Below are 12,265 nucleotides of genomic sequence, written 5' to 3'. Positions count from 1 at the left end.
TTTGTAGTTATCACCAAAAGATCCCATATATCAATCCTTCATCTTGCCAGTTTAGCTGTAGTACTTAAAGCTGCTCTAGCTCTGACTTTTAAGAACTCACTGTAGACACTAGCTGTCGCACACGGCTTCATATTTCTTTCATTATTCTGAAATTAATACTAACTTTGAAAAGAAAAAACACAAATAAAATCCTGGATGAAGTAGATTAAAGGACTGTTGCCAAAACTCTCTGGGCTCCCCAGGTGGCGCAATGATAAAAAACCTCCTGTAATGCAGGAGACACAAAAGGGGAAGGTTCAGATTCCTGGGTCAAGAAGATACCCTACAGGAGGAAATGGCTAGCCACTCTGTATTCTTGCCTAGAAAATCAAACGGACAGAGGAGCCTGGTGGGGTATAGTCCATGGGGTCACAAAGAGTTGGACAGCAGTGAGCCACTGAGCATCCTGGCACCAAACCTCTCTATGGCAGAAACACCACAGACACAGTTTGCTTGACTGAAGTAATTTGGTGCATCAATTTCCAATCATGGTGTCTCATTAGAGAACAGATGACCAGGAAAGGTTATCTCAGTTCATGGAACAGAAGACTATCCAGGCAAGACTGGTAATAGTGATAGCTTTGCATCATTTTACAGCATGCCAACAAATTTATGTCCAGATATCTTCCACAGTTGAACTGCTGTTCTGTGAGACAAGAGGAAGAAAGATAAAGGTGAAGAAGATCTAGGCAAAGTCAAGTGAGGGAAATAGGACCTCAAGGAGGCTTTACTGCGGTGGCTTTCCGCGCTTGGCCTACTAGCTGTTGAAACTACATTACTTTCTGTCCAACCTGGCGGTGACAGAACCAGCGTCACAACTTCACCTCAGGCTCTCAAGCTGCGGTTGGTGAATTTCAGCACTGATTCTAGAAAATAGATCTCTCTTCTCTTTCTCTCCCCTCCATCCCTGGTTTTGCACTTCATTCTGTTTCCTACACCAGTTGACTTCAGACAGCATTTTGAAGTTGTCTACAGACTATAGTTGAATATCAGGGAAAGAAGAACTGACAGCAATAGGACTCAAAGACTCTAGGAGCGACATGTGTGTGAGGTGACTTAAGTCGGGGGAAATCTAGACGACCGTTCTGGCCATCAAAGCAGCAGGGCAGGCCCAGAAGTGGGCGCACGTGACAGCAGCAGCACCTCGAGAGTGACATCACCGTGGGGGCGGAGCCCAACCATCCCGGGCCTTGTCTGCTATTGAGCTCCCCTCCCCGCTTCCCCACTGAATGCCCACGACCCCGCCAGTCAAAGCCCCCTGAGGAAACAGAAATGCCCGGACCTCACAGAGCGGCAGAACCAGGGCCCAACCTCTCGGCGCAGAGACGGGTTCGGTCTCGGCTCTCTCTCCTCGCCACTCCCCACCCCCAAACGGTGGAGGGGGCGGGGGCGCGCGCGCTCCACCACGCACGCGCCCCCACGCACGCGCTCTCCCTCCGCGCTCGCGCTCCTCCCCACCCCGGCCCGGAGGGGGCGGGGCTGCGGGCGGCCTCCGAGGGTGCGACGCCCCCGGCGCGGCGGCGGCGTTAGCGAGCGGCCGGCTGGGCGCGGGTTGCAGGGCGCGCTGCTCCGGCGGGGCCCGCTTGGCACAGCCGCCTCGTGCGAGCCGCCCGCCGGACGGGGTAAGCTGCGAGCGCTGCGAGCGTCGGACCCGGGGTCACCGGCGCTGCCCTCCCGCCGCCGCCCTCGGTGCCTTCTTTGGGCGGCCCCGCCCCCGTTCCCATCCCCCTCGCGCTCACCTCCCGGCTGTGCCGCGCGCGAGGCGGAGCAAGTCGCCCGCCGCCGCCGCCGCCGCCGCCGCCGCGGCGCTGAGGGGCGAGAGCCTGCACCCGCGCCGCCGCTGACAGGGGGACCGCCGCGGGCTGCGCTCGCCGCCGGGAGGCCCCGCCGCGCCTTTCCCGGACGCAAACCCACCGCGGGCGTCGGAGCGCAGCGAGGTGCTCTGGGATCGCGGGCGGCGCCGGCGGGCGGCGCGGTCCTCACAGGAGACCCCGGGGACGGGGGCTTGCCCCGGGGGTGCAGCGAGACCCCCCCCCTCAGAGCGGCAGGTGAGAGACCGCGGGAGCCCGGGAAAGGAAGGTCGCTTCAGTGACAGGGGCGTTCGCCTCCGACGCCCGGGCTCCAGGGAGAGGGGCGGAGGCTGGCTGGGAGGCAGCGAAATGGGCAGCGGAGTGCCTCCGGTGTGGAGGGCGTGGGGAAGGTTGGTTCCCAATGTGGCCCTCGGGGTGGCTTCGGATGAGTCTGGGATCGGTCACTTCGGTGTCACCGAAGGTGTCATGGAATTTGGTACCAAGAGAATCTCCGGATGACGGGGACCCGGGAGGAGATGCCAGGCAGATTGCTAAACGTGGCAGGGAAGGTGGTGCAGAACGAGTTGCAAAATGTGCCCCCAGAATGCAGTATAAAAGTAGTTGTGAAATGTGCCAGGTAAGGTACAGGGTGGGTTGGCCTGTATGGCGTTGAAATTCACAGCAGAAGTGTTCTTTAGTGATGTCGTTAATTCCTCTGGGAAAGGAGGCGTAGTCTAAGAAGAGATTAATAAGGCTCATGGCTAGATATTTTATCACAGGAAATCGAGAGGAGCTATGATATGCTATTTTTTGAGATAGAGTGAGTGCCCACGTGAAAGAAACAAGCAAATTGTGTCTAGTTGTGAGATGGGAAAGAAAAAATAGGGCTTAGATAATTCCGGTTTGCCGTCAGCGTGTAGAGCACTGATACAATTGCAGCCTGTGTTCTATTCCAGGTGTAGGATGTTTAAAATGGTTTTCACCAAACATAAACAATGATAATTAATATTAGGAAGATTGGGGTGTCTTTCACTGTCTTCTCTCCTCCCCTCCAGGAAAAGAAAAAAGGAAAAAATACAAAAGACACACCAAAAAAACGCACTCCACATCTTGACCATAATTCTGAGTTCAAGATCATTAGGCAAAGGGACATTTTTTCCTAGGTGCCCCTTTCTTCATTTTTATACGAGTGAAAATTTCTGGAATGAGGAAAACAAAACAATATGGTGAACAAAAGGGATAAATTTTCAGGCATTTTGAGGGTTGGAGCCAAAAGCTATTGCAATGGTTAATTGCAGTGAATGACAGTAGTGAAATATGCTTGATTGTTGGGGTAGCAAAATAGGAAAAAGAAGTTGAATACAGTAAAGGTGGCATAAAAAGCAACAACATGGATACTGTCAGTGGAGTGCTTCTTTCAGCCTTTCCCAGGTAGATCATCTTAGGAATGTGAGCACAGAAATATTAAACATTCTCATCCCCCCTCCATACATACATGTGTGTGTGTGTATATATACATATAAATATAATTACACATGCTGCAAAACATTGTGACTTCCATTTAAGAAGAACATCTGTGTTTTGAGAGGATTGTCAGAACATAGCTGGAATTTCAGAAGTAACAAAAGACAGCTCCGTGAGCTATTTAATGTAACTTATATACATTCAGTGAGTGTCTGTATACTATGAAACAAGCAGAAATAGCTGCATGTGTTCATTAGGGTATAGTTAATTATTGACGAGATTTTAGTGCCTTCTGTTGCAGTTCTTGCAGAGAAATGGAGTTATTTGCCTGAATGTTGTTCTTAGAAGAACATTTGCCAGATAATCTGAAAATTCATACTGGCTGGCTTCTTCCTGAATCCAGTTTCAGCCATTGAGGGATTGTTTGCTTCAAAGACAAAACTGATTTTGCTTCATGATTAATTTTGGGTTTTAGTCATTTCTGTTGATGTGTCCCTCATTTTGGGGATGAGTGGGGGCTAAAGCATGAGGAGAGGGCCTGAGGAGAATAAAGAGCAATTCTGTTGGATCTTCCTGTTTTGTTCTGACTGTAAGCCATATGTACTGCCACCCCCTACTGTCTGTAGGAAGAGGTGTTACAGAGCCCCATTCTTTTCTTGTTATCACTGCCCCCTTGTGTAAGGGAAGAAATTGAGAGTTGTACTTTGGGAAACCGCTCTCCTCAGATTGTTCTGGATAGAGTGGTTATGGAGATTTATAATCACCTATTCAGTGTCTCAGGGCTTTAAACTTACTGTCAGTCAGGCTTCAGATTTAATATCTGTTTTTAATAGTATCTAATTATTGTCAGTAATTCAGATTGCTAAGAATGTTTTTCAGTATGTTTGAGAATATGGTACTACTAGTAGTGCTGCTAGTAATGCCATACTCTTACATGGCACCTCCTCTGTGCCAGTCCTGTTATGCAGGTTTTAATCGGTTCCAGCACCCTATGAGGTGTGTACTGTTATTTCCTTTTTACAAATGAGAAACTGAAGCACTGATATGTTAAATATCTTGCCCAGGTTTATTTAGCTAGCAAGTGGAAGAGCGGAGTCTCAATTCAGGAACTCTGGCTGCACACTCTGTGCTCTTCATAAGTGTACTCTATTGCCCTCTCAATCAAATTAGTGTTGACGCACATCGTTAAAATGCAGGTGCCCATGATATAAAAGCAAATATATAGATGTGGATAAGCCCAGGTAGGTAGTAAGACACATAAATGTTAAGCCTGCAAATACACCAAAAAATACTTACAGTTATAACTGTGACTTATTCAGTTACAAATACACCAAATACACCAAAAAATACTTACGTTACTTATAACTGTACAAAAATACTTGGTTATTTAAAGTATGAATATTTCTCTTTAGGAATTTATTTTTGTCATTTTATTTCTGGGATTATGAGTAGAGGAGTATCAATACTTTTCTTGTGGTTAAGGAAATATTTATGATGGAGATTTTGATTTTGGGGGGACCTTTGGAGGTTGAAAGTTTTACTTTCAAGTAGTTTGGTGTGTGTGTGTGTATGTGTGTGCACAGTGTTCAGTAAAGGTTTACTGGTGCTTTTAAAGAAATAGTTTAGAGATCTCTGTGTAGAGCTATAGAAATAATTTTCTATAGAGAGATGATCTATTTTTCCTATCTGCTTACATTTTTATGATCCTATTTAAAAAAGAATTAACAAAAATGGGTCAGATGCATATGTACTTTTTATCTTTTTCTTTAACAAATATTTGCTCAGGTTTTTCTTGCACTTACTGTTTTATAGATATTGACTACATATGAAATAATATTTATAAAATGTATAAAATTTATAAAGTATAAAAGAATAATCATGCAGCCAACATCTATATACCTTCCACACGGTTTAAGAAATGAATATCACCTCCTATACTCAACAGTTATTTTCTTCTCTTAGTCAAACTTTCTGCCATTCTGTGAATCACATATCATGTAGTCAAACACTTCCTTCATTTTTATATACACTGTTTGATAAGACAATTCAATATAATCTACTGATTATGACTGAGACTAATTCATGTATGTTTATATACTTTAGTGTATTTAATAAATTGTCATAGAGTCAAGTCCTGCTCTGTATTTATATTGGTCAATGGCTCATTTTAGCATACTTGAAAAACCTCATTTTGTGTTTGCATCTTTATCATCAGGTTTTATTAAGGTGATTAAACATTAGTAGATTATTTCCCTCTTCTATCATTGATTCTTAACTGTCCTGTGCAAGCTCTCTAGCCACCCACCCCCCCACTTCCTCATTAAGGCCTTTGTTCTTTTAGTATTTTCTGAATGACTCTGTATGCATTGTTTTGAATGGAGAAGGAAGTAAGCCTGGAAAAGAGTATACTAAACCAGTGTTTCCAAAAGGGGAGTTTTAAGGTAGTCGATACTAATTAGATTTAAGGAAGAGCAAGTATGATTAAAAGAATGCGTCAAAATTCTCTCCTTGTCATATTTCTTCCTCTTAGAATTAAAATTGAATCTCTGGGATATACTGATTGGGCACACTCATTGAATTATGTTGGATTTTACTTATACAAGGGCTTCCCAGGTGGCTCAGTGGTAAAGAATCCATCCACCTGCTGATGCAGGAGATGCAGGTTCAATGCCTGGGTTGGGAAGATACCCTGAAGGAGGAAATGGCAACCCACTCCAGTATTTTTGCCTGGAAAAATCCCATGGTAAGGGTAACCTGGCGGGGCTACAGTCCATGGAGTTGCAAAGAGTCTAAAAGAGTCTATGTGACTAAGCGACTGAGCACACAAACATGCCTATACAGGATCACCAGTGTTTTCTGTCATATTTGTACTGTTGGTACCCAGATTTTATTTCAAGGAACTAGAACAAGCAATTGCAGATGGTTGTTTACTTTTCTAGTACTAGTCTGATCAAGGTAACATATTATAAAATAGCTTGAAAATTAGTTTATTGTTTGGAATTTTTTTTCTCAACATTGTATCTGCTCAGTGCCTATGGTTATCGAATACCGTTGTCATTTGGAAGGAAGACACTGTGCAAATAAATAGTTTTGTCTTTGTTATAATACCATGAAAACACCACTGGGTTTATTTGAATAGCATCTTTTGCAGTAATTTGTATTAGATGAAGATTGTTTATGACTTAAAAAATGAATCAAGGAGCTGTGTGTGTGGTGATTGAGACTATATCATGATCTTGATGAGTCTCTAAAGATTGATGGGGAGAAGTAGGTTACAAGAAGACCTTAAAGACTTAACGCTGTGTTTCCCCACCCAGTGGTCCTTTTTCTTCCTTTTAGAGGGTATTTTTACCTTAAGTATTTCAGATTTAAGATAATGTTAGGTGGAGAATGTGATATTTGGGCCTGGGTTTTAGAAGGGTAAAGCAGATTGAGGATGTAATCAGAGAAAAAAGTTTCTGGTGGGAATCTTTCATATTCTAGAAAGCTCTAAGTAAATAATTGTAATTCCATAATTTTTTTTCTGGAAGAACATTTCTTTTTTTAGGTCCATTTATTTTATTTACAAAATCTTTATAAGTCATTGAAAGCTGTGTTTGTGGATGTTCTAAGTATTAGGTAAGTTGCTTTTCTGTGGGCCACACGTTACCACAGTATCTTATGTTCAGCTTCTGTTTGTTCTTGAATAATTAAGGGTAAACATGACTAAGTTTAAGAGGCAAAGAGTTAATTTGATGTTAGTAATTGCTCACCTTCTTTATCCCTTCCTTCCCCATGATACTAATTTCTGCCTTTATTGAGTGCATGATATATTCCACCTCTCAAATGCCTTTCTTTTGATCAGAACTTGCGAGATTCTGATGTCAGTTATTTAAACTGAGTAGTTGCATTATAGTGAATAATCTTGTTGGTATGTTTCTTAAAAAATTTAATTGCCGTGGCGGTGTTTATCTGACAGACTCGTCTTGTGCCTCCTTATGAAACCTGTATTACGTCTAACTCTGAAGAAGTTTTTGACAAAATGTATTACTCGATTCTACCTTTTTTTTTCACCCTCAGAAGAGGTATCTCAAGTGGAAAGGTTTGGAGCACAGCATGTAAGAGAACATTCTTCCCTGTTTGGTCTCAGTCTCTCATATACATATTTTGTATACATATAACAAAGTCATTGTTTTATGAAAAAACCATTGTTTTTTCAGGTAATCATGCTTATTTCTTTGTGTGTAATACCATGCTTACATTATAATATATGATTATATCAGATGACATATCTGATCTGATAGAGGGACAACATGAAGAAATATGGCACCAGTTTTTTTTATCGCCATGGAAACTTTTTTTCCCTTACTTAGGATCTAGCCTTATAAATGGATTAGTTATTAAATTTAGAAATGGGAGTGGGTATGCAGATACTGTGATTTAATCATTTAGGCAGGAGACTCCGCCTCAGATCTCAGCAAATTCCCTCTGCTAATTGAAGGAAGTCTCTTCTTAGCCCTTTGTTCCTAACCTTGTGTTTTGGGGGTCTCACAGTTTCTAGCTGTAATTGCTAAAAGGCGAAGTTGATAAGGCGAAGTTAAGGAAGCTTGATCGGTATTTGTACTCTAGAATTCTATTTCAGTTCGAATTCCATGGAATCCTGTAGAACTCCTGAAGACTGTGAATTAGGGTGAATGAAGGTAATTAGCTTTAGTAGGCATGTGGGATGAAGACTTACTACCACACATTCAAATCCTGCTTCAGCGTCAGAGAATCTTAGCTCTTCCTTTTCAGGGATTTAAAGAGGAAGAGACTTCTTTGGAAGTTTCTCTTCAGACGTTGTTATATTGTAGGATGACAAGACTGTTGTTTGGTTGTAAGAAACTTGAAATCTTAACAATCATGAGACCCCTTGTATAGTAGAGAGAACATGAACTTGTGAGTTTTTGAACCCTGAAAACAGGTTCAGATTATCGCTCTGTCACTTACTGGCTGTGTGAGGATTTAAAACCTCTCTTGCAGGGTTTTGATGATGATGAATAAAATAATGTCAGTGGAAAATCCTTAGGACAACATCTAATTCTTAATAAATATTCATTTTTATTAGGTTTTGGCGAGTGTCCTGGATTTCTGTTTTTTTGATTTTCTTCACATAATTCCTCCCCGTGATATTTTACTAGCATTGTCAGTCTAGCTTTTCCTTGTTGTTTTGTCTTGCCCTTCTTTTCAGCCTAGTAAGTTATTTAAAAAAAAAAAACCTCTATGGTAATTCGGCTACTCATTAATTTAGTATCTTGAAATTTTCATTTTTGAAAGATTTGATAAGAGCTGAGAGAAAAATTTCTTGAATAAGTGTAAACTTAAAAATAAAAACTCTTAGGCAGACTCCTAGTATGCATTTCTGTTTGTACTGTTTCCCTTTAAGTACCACATACTTGTGAAAAGTAATTTTTAATTAATTTCCTCTGAAAATAGCAAACCACAACACTTCTTGAGACATTGAGCCCTTTGGCAATTTTTTTTTTTTCAATTTGATCATGTGAACATTTTCTACTTTTACAAGCATTTCTCATTTTTGTGAATAATTGAAACTTCCTCTGTGTGATAACTTTATCCCCCACTTGCCTGCCACCATGCGCCATGTTGTTAGCTTTTTGTAATTTTTCTCTTTAAAAAATTTGTGACAGTCAAGGTGGTTGATTGTCTTTTGTGATCTACTTTAAAAAAAGGACTTATCTATCTACAGTGTAAAATAATACACCAGAAAGTTTCCCCTCTTTTTCTAGTATAACAAGCTAGTATTCAAAATCACATTTTTTTCCCAAGCTTTGATGATTTCTATAACGTTTTGCCCATTTCCGCTCATCTGTGTACATATCATGCAAACACTAATTCATTGACTATTTTTCTTTAACGTGACTTACTTTTTATCTTAGGTGTATCCTTGGTTGTCATAATATACACAACCTAATAAGTTTGTGCTAGTTGTAAACTAAAAACTAGTTTATCATGAAGACATCTTACCTTTAGAAAGGCCACTCATATGCACCTTTGGTTCCAGATTGGATTGTTTTGTATTTTTAAGTAAATGAACTTTATAATGGTACCTCTTCTTTTTTTAGATAATGTTATTCTGTTTTTCCTTTGGATGTATCCAGTAGCCATTTATTGAGTGAGTGAGTAAGTGAAAGTTGCTCAGTCGTGTTCAACTCCTTGTGACCCCGTGGACTTAGTCCATGGAATTCTCCAGGCCAGAATACTGGAGTGGGTAGCCTTCCCCTTCTCCAGGGGATCTTCACAACCCAGGGATCCAGTCCAGGTCTCCCACATTGCAAATGGATTCTTTACCAGCTGAGCTACAGGGGAAGCCCAAGAATACTGAAGTGGGTAGCCTATCCCTTCTCCAGCAGATCTTCCCGACCCGGGAATCGAACCGGGGTCTCCTGCATTGCAGGCGGATTCTTTACCAACTGAGCTATGACGGAAGCCACTTATTAGTTGTCAACAAATGTTAATTTGTCATTAATTACAGTAGATAACTTGTATCTCCTTCCCCCACCTTCTATTTTTAAAAAAAAATTCCAAAAGTATTCCTCTGCTTGCAACCACGGAAATAAACAAACCAGGGATGAAGGAAGAAAAAAAATATTTTCCTTTCCTCCACTTTTACCCTTGTGGTAACCAGCATTAACTAACATTTCAAGTATTTTTTTTTATCATCTTTCTCTTTGCTCAGAAACTATTAAGCATGTGTGAAAGTGAAAAAGAGAAAGTCGCTCAGTCGTGTCCGACTCTTTGTGACCCCATGGACTATATAGTCCATGGAATTCCCCAGGCGAGAATACAGGAGTGGGTAGCCATTCCTTTCTCCAGGGGATCTTCCCAACCCAGATCTCCTGCATTGCAGGTGGATTCTTTACCATCTGAGCCACCAGGGAAGCCCAAGCATATATATATGTGTATAAACACATATATAGGCTTTTTGTAACTTGCTTTATTCATTTAAGAATATATCATGGCTAGCTCCAGCTTAGTAAATGAAACTCTAATTAATATTATAAAGCTGAATAACATTGCATAGCATATGACACCATAATTTAGTTTGTTTTTCTCCACCTGATGGATATTGTTTTCCTCTTTTTGCTATTATAAACATTAAACCACTCTTAGTCATGACTAGACAAGCAAACATTCTAAATAAAATATTAGCAGAATAAATCCAGCAGTGCATGTAAAATAGATACATCATGATCCAGTAGAATTTATTCCAGGGAAGCAAAGCTACTTAAATATTAACATTTTTTACATTAATGAAGTTAAAGATAAAAAGTATATGATTATCTCTCTCTTTTGGGGTGAGTTGGGGGACTTTGTGTTGTGTTTATATAAAACAGCAAAAGGAGATGCCTGCCCATTCGGACAGTAGTCTAAGTGTTGTACAGTTCTTTGATCCTCAAAGTTAATAGACAAAAACCATTTTTCTGGAGTCTTTAGGAGGACTGTGTAGGGCCTGGACCTTGACTCTGACCTTGGCCTCACTACCAGCTTTTGATTGCCAAAGTCTAGTCCTCTTGACAGTATGGAAATAAGCATACTTCTAGAGACTGGGATGGATGAGATGGGTGAGCCTGTCCAATTTAGGGCTGGCACTTTTTAAGATCTTTTATTTGATTACTTTTGGGCTTAATGACCACCTTGTTGGCCTCTGCAGTCAAATGCTCTACCCCTGAGCTATACCCCTCCTTGTTGGCCTCTGTTCAGGTGCTCATTGTCTTGGAAACGTTGGCCTAAATTTTTCTGAGGGCTTTCTTGTTGTGCTTGTTGGCAGAATATGTGTTCCTTAGGATCTATTTTTCTTGAAGTCATTTCTAGGACTGGTCATATATGATATTTTTCTTGGATTTGGCCACATCTCTATTGCTAGCTGCAACTCTGGGAGTGTTGGAGACTGGAAAAAAGAGACCTTGACTATCTTAATAGGTGCCGAAAAACATTTGATAACATTTTGGAGTAATTTCCTCAGAGTGTGTATGGCATAATTTCTGAATGCTTGCTTAGGTGAAGATGCCTTTCTTTTCTCTTGATCAGTTAAAGTGTATCTTGACTGGACATAGTGTTTTTGGATCATAATTGTTTTTCCCCCTATATAATGTAGATTGCTTATTACCACTGTCTTTAAGCTTCTTGTGTAATAGATAAGTCTGATGCTAGTCTGATTCTCCTTTCAAGTATCAGTAACTCATTCTTTATCTTCTACACAAAAAGTCTTGCCACACTTATGTGCGCTGAGATGATCAGGTCTAATCTCATCATGTACTTTATCATTTTTATACTATGAGAAACCCAATAATGCCAGTTCATCTCTGATTTTATGGAATCTATTTCCTATCTGTATAGGTCTGTATTTCTCCCTTTCTCCCTTCAGTTTTTCTCTTCCTCTCTTCTTATTCTTTAATGTTTGGTGATAGTAAAATCATTTTGATCATTGTGAGTTGATAATTTCAGGTACACCTTGTACCTTTCAAAATGTAGTCTCAAATATTTTTTTTATTTCAGTGAAATTTATTTTTAAATTATTGTTTTTATTATATGTTCTGTTCCTTGCTTTGATCTTCTTCAGGAGTTCCTGTCAGTTGTATGTTCAATCTTCTTTGCCATCTTCAATATTTGTCACTTTTTCTCAGATCTTTTTAGTCTATTTTTTGAATTTAATTTTTTTCTCTTTTTTACTTTCTGTTTTTCTTAAGGGGCTATCTTTTTATTTACTCTTGTCTTCATTTCTGGAATATGTCTTTCCTTTTATTTTTAATTCTTACTCGAGTCATGGCTCATTTTGAGTTTTTATAATTCTTGAATTTGTTGTTCTTTCATGTCTTATGTCATTTTCCTAAGGTGTTTTCTCATTCTGAAATAGCAGGTTTTAATTTTGATCTGTTATGTGGGTATGTCTTTCCAGCACACTTTTGTTGTCTGCAATGATGTTATTCTGCTTC

At 40.5% G+C, this 12,265-nt stretch overlaps 1 protein-coding gene across 3 annotated transcripts in view; it reads left to right on the top strand.

Annotated features, from left to right (window-relative positions):
- Positions 1 to 1,728: 1,728 nt before the first annotated feature.
- The window catches only part of TANC2 (tetratricopeptide repeat, ankyrin repeat and coiled-coil containing 2), a 373,034-nt gene continuing 362,497 nt past the window's right edge, over positions 1,729 to 12,265 (top strand). For all 3 annotated transcript variants that reach the window (XM_065909779.1, XM_065909778.1, XM_065909776.1), the window contains exon 1: positions 1,729 to 2,087. The gene's annotated coding sequence lies outside the window, so the exon portion shown is untranslated. The remainder of the gene's footprint in view (positions 2,088 to 12,265) is intronic.

This window comes from Muntiacus reevesi, chromosome 18, assembly GCF_963930625.1.
Source record: "Muntiacus reevesi chromosome 18, mMunRee1.1, whole genome shotgun sequence".
Lineage (NCBI taxonomy): Eukaryota > Metazoa > Chordata > Mammalia > Artiodactyla > Cervidae > Muntiacus > Muntiacus reevesi.
Note: the sequence above shows the minus strand (reverse complement) of the source record. Positions and strands in the feature narration are given on the sequence as shown.